This window comes from Marmota monax, unplaced genomic scaffold, assembly GCF_021218885.2.
Source record: "Marmota monax isolate L192 unplaced genomic scaffold, Marmota_monax_Labrador192_F-V1.1 WCK01_AAM20220418_F8-fsc00057, whole genome shotgun sequence".
Taxonomy (NCBI): domain Eukaryota; kingdom Metazoa; phylum Chordata; class Mammalia; order Rodentia; family Sciuridae; genus Marmota; species Marmota monax.
In genome coordinates, this window is record NW_026693933.1 from 9,384,668 (window position 1) to 9,392,950 (window position 8,283).

Below are 8,283 nucleotides of genomic sequence, written 5' to 3' on the forward strand. Positions count from 1 at the left end.
CTTCCATGGAAGTGCCTTGTGTGTGTCCCCTTCTTTTACTGTGCCCTTGGGTGTGGCCTACCCAGGTGTCAGTCAACCTGCTGACAGTGGACATCATGAAGATAGACTCAGCCCCCTGAAACCTGACCCCTTGCCTCATTTGAATAGCTTCTCCTGAATAAACGGGGTCAGAGCATGTTCTTGCTCTCTCTCTTCCTTGGGACCCTTAAGGTCGGATGAGCCATCACAGCGACCCCAAAGAAAAAGGTACTTGTGTCTCTTGTGTGGTAATTTTGCGCAGTCCAGTCAGCTCAGTTCAACTGGAGTAACCCCTGAGTCAGAAACCCAGCACAGGGCCTTGCACATGGTAGAGAAGAGTTCTGCCAGTGTTATGCTCGAATTCGGGACCCCCAAAAGACCACCAGAGACCAAGATCGATGTAAGCAGCAAAGAGATGTTTATTGCGAGCTAGCTTGGTCCTTCACACGCACACAGCAACTGGTGACGCTGAGAGGCCCCCAAGCCCAGGGTTTGCAGCAGTTTTATACACTCTTCGGGGAAGGCAGGGACTTCATATACACCATAGCATCTCTTAGCAAATCATCACACACCGCGGGAAAATCATAAAACAACTCTAAAACATGATTAGCATATCACGTGGCTGGAAAGAATCTGGAAAGGATTATTGGTTAGTTCAAGGGGTTGACACACTTAAAATTGATTGGTTTAAACTGTGAGGATGTCAGATGTCACAAGGGGGTATGGATGTCACAAGGGGGTACGGATGTCACAAGGGGGTACGTGCCAAGCTGAAGGGCTTCTAGTTTAGATATTGGTCACCACACCTAGGTGGGGGCCATCTGGAATTTCAGATATTTCAATATCTTGGCCTATCTTAGGCAATCACCATCTGGGCTTTTCCAAGAACTGTTTCCACAGAGCTTTTCTGTGGTATTTTCCTGACTTTAGGGCTGCAGTAGGTCAGAGGTTAAATTTCAGAGCAAAATGAGGTCTCAAGTAGAATGAGGTTGCTTAGGTCTTTCACCAGTGAACTACATCCCAAGCCCCAAGTTTTTTGGTTTTTTGGTTTTTAATATTTTTATTAGTTGTTGATGAAAATTTTTATTTTATATATTGATTTGTATGTGGTGCTGAGAATCGAACCTAATGCCTCACATATGCTAGGCAAACGCTCTACCACTGAGCCATAATCCCAGCCCCAAGTTTTTTTAACCTTTGGAAATACTTCCCCTAAATTTGCCTGAATTTGAATTACCATGCCAAAGGGGTAGGAAATCCATTACTACTCAGGAGGGAGGAACACTTAAACTCTGAAGCTCCCCAGGGATCCACTATAGTACCCTCTGTAAATTAAAGGCATAACCCTTTTTATTGCCCATCACTTTATTGTGCTTTTCAGAAGTCATTGGTTTTCTGGTTTTGTTTTTACAAATTGAAGGTCTGTGGCAACCCAACATCAAATCAGTCTATCACAACCATTTTTCCAATAGCATGTGCTAACTTGATATCTCTGTCACATTTTGGTAATTCTTATGATATTTCAGAATTTTTTATTATTATTGTATCTGTTATGATCTGTGATCCATAATATTTGATATTACTATTGTAATTGTTTTAAGAGCACCGAACTACAGCATATAAAACAATAGACTTTGTTTTGGTTTTGGTTTTGTGATGTTGAGGTTCCAACAATGGTCCTGTCCAGGGTAGGCAAATTCTATACTACTCAGCCAAAATCCCAATCCTAAAACATTGAACTTGACCAATAAAAGTTTGTGTGTTCTGACTGTTCTGCCTACCTGCCAGTCCCCAATCTGTTTTTACTTCCTCAGGCCTCCCTATTCCCTGAGATACAACATCAAACATAGGCAAAGTAATGACCTGACAATGGCCTCTAAGTGTTCAAGTGAAAGAAAAAGTCTCACACTTCTCACTTTAAATCCAGAGCTATAGGGCTGGGGACATACATAGCTCAGTGGTAGAGCACTTGCCTAGCATATGTGAGATGCTGGGTTTGATTCTCTTATAAATAAGGAAAATAAAGGTTCATTGCCAACTAAGAAAACATTTTTTTAAAAATAAATAAATCCAAAGCTAGAAATGTTTAGGCTTAGTAGAAAGGTGAGACAGGACAAAAGATTTTGTGAAGAAAATTTTAGTGTTCTGCATGAAAAGTCAAATCAGTCACAAACTTATTTTACACCAAATCCCTACTCAGAACAAAACCCTGACTCTCTTCAATTCAGGGAAGGCTGAGAGAGGTGAAGACACTGCAGAAGAAAAGTCTGCAGCTGGAGAGGTTGGTTCGTGAGGCTTAAGGAAAGAAGCCATCTTCATGACATAAAACTGCAAAGCAAAGCAAGAAGTGCTGATGTAGATGCTGCAGCAAGTCATCCAGAAGTTCTAGCAGAAATAATTGAAGAAGGTTATTACCCTAAAGAAGAGATCCAACAGACTTGTACTAGATGAAGATGTGTCTAGGACTGTTAGCTGGAGAGTAGTCAATGCCTGGCTTCAAAGCTTCAGAGGACAGACTGACTCAATTATTAGGGGCTTAACGTAGCTAATGGCTTTAAATTGAAGGCAGTGATTACTTATCATTCCAAAAATCCTAAGGCCATTAAGAATTATACTAAATCTTCTCTGCCGATGCTGTACAAGTGGAACACAAAACCTGGATAACTGCATAGCTTATTGTTTGTTGCTCACTGCTGAGACCTATTGCTCAGAGGAAAAGATATATTTATTTAAAAATATTTCTGTCATTGACAATGTACATTTGGTAGAAGAGGTCATTCTGAACAGTCCAGACTGTTGCCTGATTCTAGAATTACAAATGAAGAACTGCAAATCTAGATTTGTTGTAATTTTGTCTTTTTTTAATATTTATTTTTTAGTTGGACAAAATATCATCTTTATTTTATTTATTTACTTTTGTGTGGTGCTGAGGTTTGAACCCAGGGCCTCACACATGCTAGGCGAGTGCTCTACCACTGAGCCACAACCCCGGCCCCAAATTTTGTCTTTTAACACCATGAAAACATTAATATCTCATGGGAAATCAGAATATCAATAGTAATGGGAGTTTGGAAGAAGTTGGTTCCAACCCTCAGGGTTGACATGCAGTGGCTCTAGATGTCAATGGAGGAAGTAACTGCAGATATGGTAAAAACATTAAGAGAACTAGAAATAGATGTAGAATCTGGAGATGTCACAGAATTCCTGCAATCTCATGATAAATTTTAATGGATAAGGAGTTGCTTCTCATGAATGGGCAAAGAAAGTGGTTTCTTGAGACGGAACCTACTCCTGGTGAAGATGCTGTGAATACTGTCGAAATGACAAGAAAGGATGGAGAATATTACATAAACTTAGCTGATAAAGTAGGGACAGGGTTTAAGATAATTGGTTTCAAATGCAAAAGAATCTCTACTGTGGATGAAATACTATGAAATAGTATTGTATGCTACAGAGAAATCTTCCATGACAGGAAGAGTTGACCAATGCAGCAAACTTCAAAAAAATAAAAAATAAATAAAATAAAAATAAAGAATTGCTACAGTCACCCCATCTTTAAGGAACCACCACCCTGATGAGTCAACAACCATCAACATCAAAACAACCAGTAGAAAGATTACCCCTGTCTAAAGGTTCAGGCGATTGTTAGCATTATTTTAGCAATAAAGTTTTTTGAATTCAAGTATACACTTTTTAAAGACATGCTCTTATACACTTAATAGACACATGTAGAATAGAAACATAATGTTTTTGTGCACTGGAAACCATCCCCCGCAAAAATTCATGTGACGCCCTTTATTATAGTGCTCACTTGTTTGCACTGGTCTTCAACCATATCCACCATATCTTCAAGGAATGACTGTTTATATTAACTAACAGAATGGGCAAATAATAAGAAAATATTGAACTACAATGCTTCATTTCAAAAGTAGTTTCTTACATTTTTCAGGTCCCAAAAGTAAAATATTATGTAGACAACTTGTTTGGGTGCCCCTCTCCCTTATTAGTGCCCTTTGCCCCATTTTGAAGCCATCCCTCTGTTCAGGCAGGTCCCATTGCCACTCTTGACTTCCTGTCTGTTAACCAAAGTATGATAACTCAGCCATCACGTAATAAGCTATGAAGTCTCCCAGACATTTGTACATTTTATAGAGACTTGTTAAGGCTAAAAAGTGTTCAATAGATAAATGAGTAACAAAGTTCTAGCCAATTTGCTGGTCCTACAATCCCTGCAGCACTCCAGCCCCCTCCCCCACCTTCATGACAACTCAAACAGTTGTTCCCTCCTGGCCCAAGCCAGACCTTGATTTTAACAAGGAACTATGTAATGTGTGGTATGTGGTGAAAAAGATGCTTATAGAAAAAATCTCACTAATCCTCAACTCATGTCATATGAGTCTTCTGAGATGCTAGCAGTATTTTCCACTCTTCTGAGATGCTAGCAATATTTTCCACTCTTCTCTACCCTGCAAACTCCTCCCTATCTTTCAAATCCAGGGCAGGCATCTTGTCCTCCTTCCTGCCACTAGCTAAAGGCAGTTCTTCTTAGGTACTCCCCACTGGAGCACTTAGCACTTTGTTTATTATTCTTCTCATCCCTCCAGGCGAATTTTTGAAAGCAGAACTCTGGAAAGCTTCTGTCCCCATTTGTATGTTGAAAATAATAAAAGCATCTCTCCCATGAGAATGAACTGAGATAACTCCTTTAAAGCACTTGCTCCACATTTAATTAGCTCTCAGGAAAGGACAGCTACAATAAAAGTATAATTGTATTGGTGCTGGGAGTGTGACTCAATGGTAGAGCACTTGCCTACCACGTGTGAGGCACTGGGTTGGATCCTCACCATTGCATAAAAATAAATAAAATAAAATGAAGGGATTGTGTCCATCTACAATTTAAAAAAATTTTTTTAAAACTGTACTTGTATAACCTTGGGTATTGCTACAATGTTGACATATAATACACTTTATTAAAAGTTTATTAAATGAGTATTAGTTAATGGTCTTTAATACAGTGTTAACCCTGATTTATCAGTATTGTCCATTGAAATTTCATGGTCCAAATTGTCATATATCATGTTGGTGTCATTTTGTTTTTGAAGGTAACCCTGCTTTAAAATAGAAAAGTAAATACATTCATATGAGGAAAAAAAATCTCCTTGATTTTATTTCATTAGTATGTTTTAGTTATCTTACATTTTAAAATTAAGACAATATGTTAGACCAGGACGCAAGAAAAGACCACTGACTCCAATTAAAATCAAATTAAAGCAAGCTTATTATTTCAACTGGCCGGGGTGCCTCTCCTTCCCAAAACGGCCCAGCTTTATAGCCCAGAAAGTTACACAAAGGGGGGTTACAGATAACAGAACTCTGACAAGCATCACACTAATGATAGTTTACATTTTTTGCTGGCCCCAACATCAGAATTTATGAGGACCATTAGAGCCTCAGAGAGTTGTTGTCTGGCCATGGAAGGCCAATATTTATGAGGTGTCACTAAAGTTTCAGAGAGGGCTGCTATCTGGTCAGAGAGCCAGGCATGGGTGAGTTCAAGGCACGGGCAGGCATTCCAAGCAGATTCAGAATTTGCAGTAATTTATAGTAAAGCCGAAATTATCTTTTCATGGCTTCATGGCTTTGTGGCGAGATGGCTCCCAATTTTAAGAAAAGATCAGGTTGGGTCTATCAAATAAGTTTAAAATTATCCCGTTTCCCTTCTTTTTTGGGGGGATACTTTTCTTGATTCATACATTTAGTTATCTAAAAAAAATAATGACTGCTTTCAAAACTTATTTCATAAACAGATCATGTTTTGTTGTAATTACCCACACAACAAAAATTTTAGTGTATCCTAAACATTTCTAAGTTCCTTACCATGGCCCAATTAACTGGATTACTATCAATACAATACAAATTATAAAACAACAAAAGAATTTGCAAAATTCCTTTGAGAATTGAGATTTTATTAGATAAAAGAAATTGCTGACTCTTAAAATGTGTCTTGGTCTATATTTTAATTTACTTTTTTGAATTTCTCATAGTGTCTCTCATCTTACTAATCACACAAATATATAAAAATTGACTAGTATGGAGTGGTTTTGGTCAGCTTTTGCATCTGTGTCACCAAAATACCTAACAAGAACAATATAGAGGAGGAAAAGTCCACTTTGGTTTATGGTTTCAGAGGTCTCAGTGTTGAGATGGCCAACCCCATTGTACTGGGCCTCCGGTAAGGCAAAACATCTTGGCAAACTGGTGTGGTTAAGGAAAGCAGCTCAGGACATGACAGCCAGAAAACAGAGCTCCACTAACCAGGGACAAAATACAAACCCTGAAGGCATGCCCCCAGTGACCTTCTTCCTTCATTTATATTCTACCTGCTTATAGCTACCGCCCAGTTAAGCCATATCAGTGGATTAACCCACTGATTAGGTTAAGGCTCTCATAACCTAATCATTTCACCTCTAAATATTCTTGTTTTATCTCACACATGAGGCTTAAGGAGGAATACCTCATATGTAAACCAGAAGAAGAGTTACTTTATTTTACTCTAGCAAATTTTACTCTTTATACATTTAAGGAAACTGAATCTTATTGCAGATGTAGTCAACCCTGATCATAGATCTACACTGAACTTATATCTACAACCTATAACCATTCATCTTATAAATATTACCATCTACCTACCTATTCCATATCAAGTATTATACTAGGATCTCAGGGTATAGGGAGATAAACAAAACAGAAAAGTCAGCGGTTGCTATGGTTTGAGTATGCCCTCTGAGGGTTCCTGTGTTGGAAGCTTGGCCTTGGTGTGGCAGCAGAGTTGGTGGAATCCTTAAGAGGTAGAACCTAGTGCTAGGCGATTAGACTATTGGGAATGTTGCCCTCATTAGATTAAAGTAGTTCTCATGGGACACTGAGAGAGTGAGTTGTTATAAAATAGCAAGCCTGACTCCTGCTCCCTCTCTGGCTTCCTTTCTTGCCACGTGATCTCTCCCTCTTGCACACACTCCTGCATGATGCCATCTACCCTGATGGGATATGGATCAAGGAGACATTCATCAAACAGATGGCAGCACTATGCTCTTGAACTTCCAAAATTTTGAGCTAAATAAATTTGTTTCTTTATAAAGTACTCAGACTCTAGTATTTTGTTATAGCAGTGAGAAATGGACTAATATGGTAATGTGTTATCAAGAAGAAAAAAAGCAGATTGAGGGGTTGGGGTTGTGTCTTAGTGGTAGAGTGCTTGCCTAGTGTGGGTGAGGCACTGAGTTCGATCCTCAGCACCACATAAAAATAAATAAATAAAAATAAAGGCATTGTGTCCATCTACAACTAAAAATATTTTTTAAAAAGCAGATTAAGGGGAATAAAGAGTGAAGATGATGGCTTTATATAAATCAGGCCTATCTGACAAGATAGTGGCTTGAGCAGAATTCTAAAGGAAAGAAGTGAATGAACTACAGACACTGAGAAAGAGAACCTCAGGCAGACAATTTAGCAAGTGCAAGGTCCTGAGGCAGAAATATATTTTACTTGAGATTAATGTGGTTGGAATGGTGAGAATAAAGAAGAGAAGAACAATAGGAGATGAGGTCAGAGGGGAAGCAAGATCCATTTCCCACAAAAAGGCAACATGAGTCATACATGTAATTTTTAATTTTCTATTATTAAAAAAGTGAAATTTTAATATTTATTTTGCTCTATATAACCAAGAAATTATCATTTCAACATGTAACCCATATAACAAAATGCAAGATATTTTTTCCTTTTTATTAAATCTTTAAAGTTCAGCGTATATTTTATACTCGTAACACATCTAAATTCAGACTAGCCACATTTCAACTAGTCAATAGCCACATATAGCTAGGAGCCACCATATTCAACAAGGCTGAAACAGAAAACTGTGAAGCTTTTGAAGTCTTTGGTTCTGGTTCATTTTTCAAAAATATACAAAACCAAAAAGAACAATATAATAAACTCAGTGTTGTTATTGCTCAGTTTCAATCATTAGCAATACATGGCCAATCTTGATTCGTCTATATCTCCACTTACTGTCCCCAAACCAAGATTATTTTGAAGAAACATTGATAAGTTTTGAACAATCTGCTTTTTTGAGCTCACTCTGACTGACAAGTGGAGAATAGCTTGTGAAGAGGAAGTATGGATGGAAACCTGCCCCAACAATCCAGGGGAACTGACAGCACTGTAGTCTGTGGTGATGGCAGTGGAGACAGAGACAGTGGATTGGATTTG